General features: G+C 39.6%; 1 long non-coding RNA gene across 1 annotated transcript; it reads right to left on the reverse strand.

Moving 5' to 3' along the window:
- On the reverse strand, positions 1496-9204 carry LOC106506594. Its single transcript, XR_001301998.2, has 3 exons — positions 8829-9204; positions 6629-6740; positions 1496-1602 (listed from the first exon to the last, which is right to left on the reverse strand). It is a non-coding gene; the product is annotated as an uncharacterized LOC106506594 (long non-coding RNA).

The raw sequence follows: 11285 nt of genomic DNA on the forward strand, positions 1-11285 counted from the left end.
CATGAGTATCATTGATTATGAGGCTGAATGGAGGGAAAAGGACTGTTTCTGGGATCTGACTTCCAGATGGAACTTCTCAGTTTATGAGCTAAAGCACCCTCTGAATCTTTCTCTTTTTGTAATCATTTGTGTTTTCATAAAATGTGGAAATGTATATAACACTGAGTTGATTTTCTATTGCTGCTGTAGAAAACTAGCGCAAACATAGTCATTTAAATAATACAGATGTATCATCTTAGAGTTCTAGAGGTCAAAAGTTTCAAATTATCTCTCTGGGCCTAAAGGTAAACTGTTGGGAGGATCTCATGCCTTTCTGGAGGCTCTGGAGGAGAACTGGTTTCTTTGCCTTCCCCAGCTTCTGGAAGCTGCCCTTATACCTTGGCTCATAGCTCCCTCATCTTCAAAGCCAGCGCCGGCCAGTCAAGTCACATCCTGTCCCTCTGACGCTCACTCTTCTAACACACGCCTACACACCTAATCAGGTTTCTGAATCAATCCTATCAGAGAGAGGCAAAGCTTTATCACCCTGATTTCCAAGGATTCACCTTTTAGTCGTTGTTGCTAAATCCAGTCTTATGTAGTTGCTAAATGCTGAAGCCATTCTAACCCCAATGACGCTAATTCTGACAAAAAGGTTATGGTTACATCTGCAGGTCAAAGTCTAAGTCTCCCTTCAATATAGGCCTACACCATGCATCCTGGTTCATTTATAGATTCATATTCTGAGGACTCATAACTATACCTTATATTTTGATTCTAGAAAGATCTGAGACTCTGTCCTGCATGTTGATGATGTTGGTTTTAGAATGTAAGAGCTTGCACACTCAAATTAATGTGGCACAGCTATTGAGAAGAAATTATGTCCATCACACAGAGTTTTGTTCCATGGAAAATGGAAGAATACACTCTGTCTTAATTAACATGCTCAACCTAAAACAGCTAAAGAATGTTGAGCTTCTTAGGCAGCCAAATTCCCTAAAAGTTTTATTCTTCGGCAACATTAAATTATTGCAATAAATATTTACGAAATATGTATTATGTGCCAGGCTTAGCTTTAGGCACATGGGGTACATGAGTGTACAAAAGAGAAAAATGACTTGAGTCTAACATGTTTCATGTTTCAGAGCAGCGCATTCAGGAAACCTCAGATAAAAGAATTTGTCATAAGAATTCTCTGCGCAGGAAGTAAGCAAGCACAGGCTGCCTTCCTCATGGTCTTGTTCTTCCCTAGGCCTGCTTCTCCTTCAACTTGTATTCAATTTCATTATTTACCTTTTCATGTGTTCTTTTATCAGCACTCACCCATCATTCCAAGAATGAAAGCTCAAAGAAGGCAGAGAATTTTATCTATGTTGGTCACTGCTGCTTCTTCATGGCTTAAAACAGTGTCTGGTGCCTAGTAGATCCTCAAGATTTTATTTGTTGGATAAATGAATAAATAAGTGAACTTTGCCTCTTCATCCACTACTGGCTACTCTCCTCCTTGGCTCCTGTGTCATACTTTATCCAGTTTCCATGGCCTATGTGTTCCACGGCAACTACTGAACAGAGGGAAGTCTTAGTATTTTATGCCTTTAGCTCTCATAGCTTTTGCTTCTTCATCTGTAAAATGAGAGTAATAAAGGTTTTATTAGTTATCTACTGCTGTATAATAAATGACCCCCAAATTTAGTGGCTTTCAACAATTTAAACAATTAAAGTATTATTTCACATAATTTCTAGGGGCCAGGAATCTGGGAGTGGCTTAGCTGGGTTCCTAGAACTAGGGTCTACTAGACAAGGTCTCTCATGAGGTTGCAGTCAGGAGACTGAAGTCATCAGAGGCTTAAATGGGGCTGGAAAAATTACTTTCCGGTGGCTCAAAAGCCAGTTCAGGTGGTTGACAGGAGACCTTCAATATGTGGTCTTTTTCATAGAACTGCCTGAGTGTCCTAATGACATGGAGCTGGCTTCCCTCAGAGAGTGACCCAACAATAAGCAAGGCAGAGGCCACATAGCAGTGTGATCTAGACTCAAAGTCACACACCATCCTTTGTATGAAATCCTATTGTGGACGTGAGTCAGCCCTGTTTGCTGTGAGAGGAGAGCACACAAGGATGCCAATTCCAGGAGGCGAGGAGCATTTGGCATCATCATCTTCAAGTCTGGCCACCAGAAGATACTGGTAGGGTGGTGGTCGGCATTGAAATAAATCTTACACGTAAAGTACCTGACATGGTGCCAAGCACACAGTAATTAGGAAATGTCAGCTCCACTTGGTTGCTCAGGCTTCAGTGAACTTTTATCACACTGGTAGAAGATTCCCTCTCAGTGCTTCCTGCCGACATTCTGCCTTTGCCTATGGAATTCATACTTCTTTCTCATCCAGTCATTCATTCAACAAATCTGCTATCCTCAAATACTACAGAACTATGACAACTTTATCCACCTAAAATGTGCATCCTTGGCACTTGTCACATGGTGAAATAATGACTCTAAATTGCTGGTCTTCCCTGCAGTATTAGAATTTCTTGGCACCTGTGCATTGGTATTATCTTCCAGATTTCCAGAGTACAGCTGGGGTCTGCCAGTGGTAAGTAAATTGGCCACCTTTTCTAACCCATTCTGATAACTTTGACCCTCTCAACATTACCTTCTATGCTTCTGGTCTTTCTCTACCCTATCATGGCCTCAGCTTGGGTGTTATGGAAGCAGACCACTGGGGTCGACCACTATGCAGAAATAAAAGAGATAAGAAAGCAAATGAGAACAAGTCTTTGATAAGAGGACTGAAGACCAAGCTGGGAACATAGAAAAACAAATCTTTCTAAAATGATCTTTTCATCAAATCTGAGATTAATTAGAGGAAAAAGAAGAAATTTTGTAAACCTCATTCCTCTTGATTTTTTGAATTATAAGCTGTTTATGAGCACTCTCCTATAAGCATTATTTTGCACATTTGAAGAAATGAATCACAAGCTTCCCCTGAAGCCAGCACCTGTTCAATTTTGCATTGCCAGCAAGGGGGGCCACAGGGGTCAAGGCCTCACTCCAGGGAGTGAGCAGAAGATTTAACTTCAGCTAGAATGATGGGAGAAGCTGGTCTGCTGAGTCAATACCAAGGACCACGTTTAATTTGATGTTTTCCACACACGATCAAAATTGCGTTTTTTTCCTATCTGTAGAGCTATTGCCTCTCTGCTTTCTTTTATGGGTTCCCTGTAGAGTGTGTGTTATGCTCTAGTATTTGAAATTGATTGTGCAGATTCTATTTCAAGGGTGATAATAAACCTGGTACAAAAGCTGGGGTTAGTGAAGGTGACTATTAACCTTTCTTCTAATACGGTTGATGGATTTTTGCCTTGTGGCACCAACTGATTCCCAGTGTGATCTGCTGATGACTTCAATTTAAATATCACCTATAGATAAAGAATCAGAAAAGAAAGATAAATCGTTGTCTGAATTTTTGCAGGGAGTGCTAAAAGGAGTTATCCTTCATTATGGCCAGATTATTATTACGCATTTTGCCATTACTGAATTCATAGATAAATTAAAACCTTTTATTATCTGCCATGTAGGGATTAACACCTATAGAATAACACATTTCTCATTTGCTTATGAAGCTAAAGATCAAAGTGCTAAAAGACTTGAAGCAATTATAAGATCAAAATGACTCTTTCCATTGTATGGTGAAAAGAATTTAAGTTTTAGAATTAGATAAATCAGACTTATTGTCCTGTCTGGGAGTGGTAACTTAATTTCAGCCTTGGTTTCTCTGTCTGCGGAGAGAAAGAAGAATTCCTGCTTGTCAGTTCTGTTAAGGTTAAGTTAGTTAACATCTGCAGCACCTAGAAGAATACTAGGTGGATGCTGAAAAAAAATTGTGTGATTTCTTGGAGTTCCTGTAGCGGCTCAGTGGATTAGCTATCCACGAGATGTGGGTTTGATGCCTGGCCTCGCTCAGTGCGTTAAGGAGCTAGTGTTGCTCTGAGCTGTGGTGTGGGTCACAGATGTGACTCAGATCTGGCGTGGCTGTGGCTATGGCTGTGGTGTAGGCTGGCAGTTTGACCCCTAACTTCCATATGCCACAGAGGTGGTCAAAAAAAGAAAAAAAAAATGTGAGTTCTCTTCCAGAATGGTTTTTACAGCATAATGTACAGGTTTTCTTTTTTTTTTTTTTTTTTTTTTTTATTTCTGGGTGTAAAGAATCTTAGGTTCTACTCTCATTTGTTGTGACAGATTTCCTTCCGATAATGTATTGTCCTTCAGATAAGGGGACAAATGAATTACTCAATATCTGACTGGGAAATAGATTTTTGGACTTATTATCATCTTCAAATGTGGATGTAGATTGGATTACGACTGGTTTGACATTAGTAAAAGTATATACAGGAGTTCCCAGCGTGGCACGGTGGTAGCAAATTCGACTAGGAACCATGAGATTGCGGGTTTGATCCCTGGCCTCGCTCAGTGGGTTAAGGATCCAGCATTGCCATGAGCTGTGGTCGCAGACACGGCTCAGAACTGGTATTGCTGTGGCTCTGGTGTGGGCTGGCAGCTGCGGCTCCATTTGGATCCCTAGCCTGGGAACCTCCATATGCCACAGGTGTGGCCCTAAAAGAAGACAAAAAAAACACAAACAAATAAAAATATATACAACAATTATAGCTGTTCATTATATGGCAGTTTTTGTGGGCACTTTGTGATCTGTTTACTATTTCAAGGGGAAATCCAATAAATTTCATTTTTGTAGTTTAAAAAAGATTTTATTTCCAAATGATTTGTCAGCTAGAAAAACTATAAACCTCCTGACTCAAGACTTCGGTAAGGAAGAGATTTGATGCCTCTTGTAAATTCTCCATCACAAACAAAGTCAACATTTCTGTGATATAAGAATCACAACTTGACCATTATCAGGCACTATATGCATGCATTTAAGTGTCCAAATTAGGATCAAAAAGATATCCAACAAGGACCAACTGGGACTATGACACAAGAGTCTAGCTTGAACTTAGAGTTACGTAGGAATTACTATGTAACGGAATCATGATTGTCATGGGTTGCAAATAAGTATGCATCTAGATAGCTTAAAGCAACATTTCAAAAATGGATATATGCTGTATCAGTATAGTTTTTTTGTCCAAGTAGAAAACCAAACCTCTTATTTCTTGATATTACACTTTTGGGGAGTAGGAGAAAAAAAGAAATTTATTTAAGAATTTTCAAAAATAATGTTGAAAACAACACAAAGCCCCAGGAATCTCAGGGATATGATAATAATTGTTCAAAAGCTGTATCTTTGACTGAAAAGGATAGAGGTGGAGAGCAAATCTAAAAAGGCTCAAGATTTTGAACACTTCAAAAGCTTAAAAATGTGAAAGACAGACTCAGAGACATTTTTATTGAAACATCTCCCTTGTGCTGAAGAAATTAATACATATCCAAGGCTATGGCATATGTATGTTTGTGTTGGAAAATAGCCTAATGTGTTTAATGCAAATTCTTAAAGTAATGTATTCAAGGCATTGTATGCTTCTCATCCATGGTATAAATTTGGATTAAGCAGCAGAACAGAAGGTTTGCTTCATTCATTATGGGAAAAAATAATTGAACCATCAATGAGTAAAAAGTGCTAATGGACACAACTCAGTAAAATGTCTTTTCACCCTCATCCCTGGCAGTCAGATTCCCTGGATTTGGGGTGCCTGTGAATACCTGGAGGAGGATGGAGAACCGTGGCCTTCCCTGTGAATCTGTCTGAATTGACATGGGCTTGACTTCTCGCTGGGTTTGCCTGCTCAGCTGATTTTGCAATTTTGCTTTCTCCTAGAGTTTCTGTCTTTCAGGACCTGAAACACTTTTTCTCTCTACATACTGAATTTTATGCTAAAAGATAACTAAAATACAAAGATGGCAGGAGAGGGGAAAGGGCTACAGGCATGCTTAGCAAAATCTTGGCAGAAACTAAAAAAAAAATGTTTTCTTACTAGAAACTGGTTTGACTACTTAAATCTGGGTGTGTGTAGGGAAATTTTATAAATTCAGGATTGGGACTGCTAGAGAGGCCAATTTTGTTGCCTTGGCCTTTGTTCTAGAAAGAATATGCTTAGTTTGTTTGGGGTTTTTTTTTTTTTTTTTTTGGTCTTTTTTTTTTTAGAGCCACACACACAGCATATGGAAGTTCCTAGGCTAGGGTTGAATCAGAGATGCAGCCGCCCTACACCACAGTCTCAGCAATGCCAGATCCGAGCCTTGTCTGAGATCTATACCATAGCTCACAGCAATGAGCAATCCATAACCCACTGAGAAAAGCCAGGGATTGAACCCGCATCCTCATGGATACTAATTGGGTTTGTTACCACTGAGCCACAACCGGAACTCCCAGAATTTTTTTTTTTTAATTGCTTGAAAATTTCACATAGACTCATTGATTTTTTTTATGAACCAAACCTGACTTCGACACTTAATTCTGCCGATCATTATGTGCCCTCTGCCACCTTCCCTCTTTAAGCCCCTGTTTCCTCGTCTGGAAAACAAAATCCTAATAGTCCCTATTCCTCACATTGTGAGAATTAGATTGGGTTTCCTTTGCATTCAAAGCACAAGTGATTGTTACATATTAAGTCGCAAAACTTTTTAATTTTTTTACCTTTATTCTCTGTAGATGTTGGCTCTCTTCTGTTTTTCCTAGAAGAGTTCTGAGCAGTTTTCTTGCCTTCTCATCAACATCTTTACTCTGAGAAAACCATTCTTCCAGGTACCTGTGGAAACACACAAAGGAGGTCTATGACTTTCCAGAGCTCCCTCTCAAGTGGGGTAACTCTGCACAAAATAACTTCAAAACCACAGTGTGGATTGTTAGAGCAGAGACATAAAATTGCTAACTTAAGGAGTTTCAGAGGAAGGCCTGACTGTATAATTTGGAGGTCTAGTGCAAAATGAGAATAGAGAGGCCCTTGTTCAAATTTCAAGATGGCCAGAGCAGAGCATTGAACCAGGCAGGCGCCATTTCTGAATATGGGGCCTCATTGGACTTTGTGTGTCTCACACCCATGCAGCAGGTCCTGACCGGATGGCCATATTCTTTTCATGCAAGAAAATCTACTGTTGAAAGATCTAGCAGCTCAACTTGACATGGAAGAATGGACAGAACATTGAAGAATGGGTAGAATAGTCTGGGCAAAAGAGAATAATTGTGTCAAGCCACTATGGAATTAAAAATAGGGTTTTTAAAAGTGAGACTTACAGGGGCAAGTTGATTTGACAATTTGGAGGAAAGGGAGATGAGGAGCTAGTAGAACTAAGTTCAAATTTTCTACTAAAACAAAGCAATCCAGGAGTTCCCTTTGTGGCTCAGTGGGTTAAGAAGCCAACTAGTATCCATGAGGATGCAGGTCCTATTGCTGGCCTCCTTCAGTGGGTAAGGATCCTGCGTGGCCATGAGCTGTTGTGTAGGTTGCAGCCATGAGCTGTTGTGTAGATTGCAAACATGGATTTTGAGTTGCTGTGGCTGTGGTGTAGGTTGGCAGCTGCAGCTTCGATTTGATCCCTGGCCAGGGAACTTCCCTATGCTGAAGATGCAGCCCTAAAAAGAAAAAAAAAAAAAAAAAAAAAAAAAAAAGCAATATCAATCTGATCTTGAGAATATATGCAAGATCAGATCAATTCAGGAAGATGTCTCTGGTGGCAGAAAGACCAGAAGGATTGCTTTTATGAAAAAGGGAAAGGAGTATGGGCAGAAGGAACTTTGAACGTGAAAGTGACTTGTTTCTTACTCAGAGAGTAGAAATGCTCTTCTCCTTCTATTTCTCTGAAATCTGATGTGTGCTGTTTTTTTTTTCCTTCCCTCACACAAAGCAACGATCTGTTTCTGTTTTGAAGACATCTTCAATTATACAATGCAGGCCACAGAAAAACATAATGGAATTTTAACCAGATTGTTTTTCCCTCTATAGACAGCTTTTCAGGAACATCTCCATTCTGGTTATAGAAGGAAAGCTTGAAAATACCCCAAAGTGCATTAAAAACCTATCACCTTTTCTTGGCCTTTCAAACTGAATTGTGTTCCAGAAACACCATGTCATTGCGTATTCCAGGCCATGCATTGAAGACAACAGGGGTGAAACCCTTGCCCTATCCATTGCTGAACAGAAGTGCAAGTCTGTGCACGTCTGTGTGTCTGCCTCTTGTCCTGACAAACTGTCTTCAGTAGTAGGAAATTAAAACCTTCTTCCTTCCTTTTCTGTTTTTCTTATAATAACTCAGCCTTGAGTCAGAGGTACATGTTCAGCCTCCCCAAAGCGCTGCTGTCATGCAGAAGGCGTTCCTTTTGTTCCCTAATTTATCAAGTCTTAAGGAAAGCTAAAATGTTCAGGACCAGAGGGAGAGCATCAGCCATCCCCCGAGAGTGGAGAATGCAACTGGGGAGCTGTTTTTCAGCATCTATATAATGCAGGGACTAGAGCTTCATCCGTGCTGCAGATCCCAAAGAAACGGGAGCAAAGGATGAATATGTGTTCATGTCAATGGAAATTCTTAAAACTAATTACAGTTTTAAGGAAGGACTCTCCTTAAGGTAAAAATTCAGAACTTTTGCTTTCCTTTTGCTCCTCCAATAAATTTCTACTGTCTCTGTTAAACTAGGCAAATGACTTAAGTCTCTTCAAACCTCAGATTCCTTAAGAATAGATGCTTGCTAGGATCCCTGAGCCTTAGAACATGGGTGCTAACATTCTCTGCCCAGTGGATCTCTGTCCCAGGTGCCCACAAAGGGGAGAAGATGGGAGGACCCACATTCTTGCCCAAATATGTGCCCACACAACGCCCGTGCCCTTGAGTGCAGCACTTACCTCTCTAAATGTCTATATTTCTTAAACGAGCCTAGTTACCCTTGTCATTTTCTCCAGGAAACGATGCAGATTACAGGCAATAATTAACATTCCTCTAACCATGTGCAGCCAGTGTAGGATTGAGTCAGCAGCTGCTGGTCAAGCTCAATCAGACTGGTGGTGGGAGGGGAACAGGATGGAGACATGGGGGAGGAGAATGCAGATTCAGACACATCATGAAAAACCTGAATTTCTAGGGCTCTAAGAACAGGGCTGAGCCTCCTTTTAAACTAGCATTTCCTCTGTAGGTCTATTTCATAATGCCAACCAGATTTTAATACTGTTTCCTCATTTTAGCTGCTTTTTAAAAACCACAACCATTCACTTCACTTCTTGCATTTCTCACATGCTATACACACACACTAAAGGAATGTCTCATATTTGCACTGAAATAATTTTGCTATTTGAAATATGCATGACAGTAGGAGCTAGGCAGAGCGGCCCTCAGGAAATTTCTATTATCTGAAGTCTGAATTGCAGAAAAAGAGCTACATCAAAATTCCTTATTATGCCAGAGAGCTAAGAGAATAACGTGGCAGGAATCTCAGATGGTCCAGGAAACAAAGGCTTCTCTGGTGACCACAGATGTAATAGGTGTGAGTATGAGAGAGATGCAGGTATTTGTTGCTGTCCTGGAGAAGGTAATGGGGTGAGGATGGGCAGTTTCTTTAGATCATTTTCCACTCAGTGGCTTTTGGGTAATACCTCCAAGAAGGTGCCAAGAATAACTCTGAACTTTTTGAGCTGCAAGAATGGAGAAAAATATACTGCATGGTTAAGGGCAAGAATATTGTAACAAGTCCTTCCACAGTGCCAGTGATACAAGGTCTATAGATTTTATAGTTATTGAAATATGAGAGGGCAGATAGCTATCGATAAACAGTAATAACAGAACCTGGTATCAGTAATGTCTCACAGTCTACACTCTCATTTGTATTATTTCTCCCTTTATAGTGCATATTGAAAACAAAACTCAAAGAGGCTTAGCGATTTGCCCCAAGTCACATAGAAAGAGGCAGAGCTTACAGATCCTACAGCTTAGACTATAAGTCTTGCTGCTGGTCTTATAACACTTTATCTCTCAAGGAAGGGTGGTTTTCCTAGAGGACAAGGCTTTTCATTTTCTTTAAACCACTCACCTTATTGTTCCTGTCTCGTTTTCTCACAAATAGTATATGTCAGTTTTAATAAGTTGTAATCAGAATATTATGCACTGATATGAATGCAACAGAGAAAAAAATTCTCTCTTGCTTCTGTATTGTGGAATTTCCTTAGAAGATAAGAACACCTTTGTCTTTGTGATCATTTTTGTTTTCTTTCATTTTGTGTTTTACTGTTTCTAGTATGGCTACATAGTACCGAAATGCAAGATGTTTTGCAATTCAAGCATTTGCCTCCAAAGGGATAAAATTGTTCAGTTCAAAGAGTCACTGATACTTGGTGAATTTAGCAAAACGCATAAAACACCAGCCATGAGTTTTAATTTCTGCTCCATTACCAATGGAATTATATTTTTACTAGAGTCGATGGGTGAATTTTAATTAAAGAAGGAAGCATCAAGCTTTCTTGAATTGTGTTTTACATTGTGCTTTTTTCTCATATTATTGTATACCTGTACATTCCTATTTTTTTTTTTTTAAGAAGCTACTACATATAGGCATCTTCTTTCTCATTTGATGGAAAGTTTGCATGAGCTGCCTAGAATACTTCTCTCCTTTTACCTTTACTATCTTGCTATAGAAGGTCAAAATCTCTCTTACAATTCACTTCCATCTGAGCAGCAGGGCTGAACCAAGCTCAATGTATCTGCAGATGCTGGAAGAGTCAGAAAAGCACTGGATCCTTCTTTACCAGCACATTGCAGCTAATTGATGCTCCTGGACACCCTGCTTCTTCAATGATCCAGCACTATAATCCTTTCAATTTCATGAGCTGCTGAAGCTCACTGTGGAGACGGCTCAGAGACATACAGATAATGTCAGTGGTCAAGGAGAAAGTCTTAGAGGAAACTGCTCTGAGTCAATCTGTCTTTTGTAGGTACTGTGGCAGTATTATACTGCTGTATGTTATACACAAAAGTTGAGTAAATCCTGAGTTCTCATCATAAGGGAATTTTTTTTTTCCTTTTCTTTTGTAACTGACCTGATGGATGTTCACTACATTTAGTGTGGTAAACATCTCATGATATAGGTAAGTCAAATCATTATGCTCTATACCTTAAACTAACACAGTGCCGTATGTCAGTTATAGCTCAATGAAAATGGAAAATTAAAAAATAATTTCCAAATATACAAGAGTTTCAGTGATATGAAAAGAAATCCTTCAGTCCTGGGTCTACTCTCTACTAACTAACACTGTGACCGGGACCAAATGCTCAAACCTCTGTGAGACTAGCTTTCTCCTATATAAAATGAAAAG

Source organism: Sus scrofa, chromosome 17 (assembly GCF_000003025.6).
Source record: "Sus scrofa isolate TJ Tabasco breed Duroc chromosome 17, Sscrofa11.1, whole genome shotgun sequence".
Taxonomy (NCBI): Eukaryota; Metazoa; Chordata; class Mammalia; order Artiodactyla; family Suidae; genus Sus; species Sus scrofa.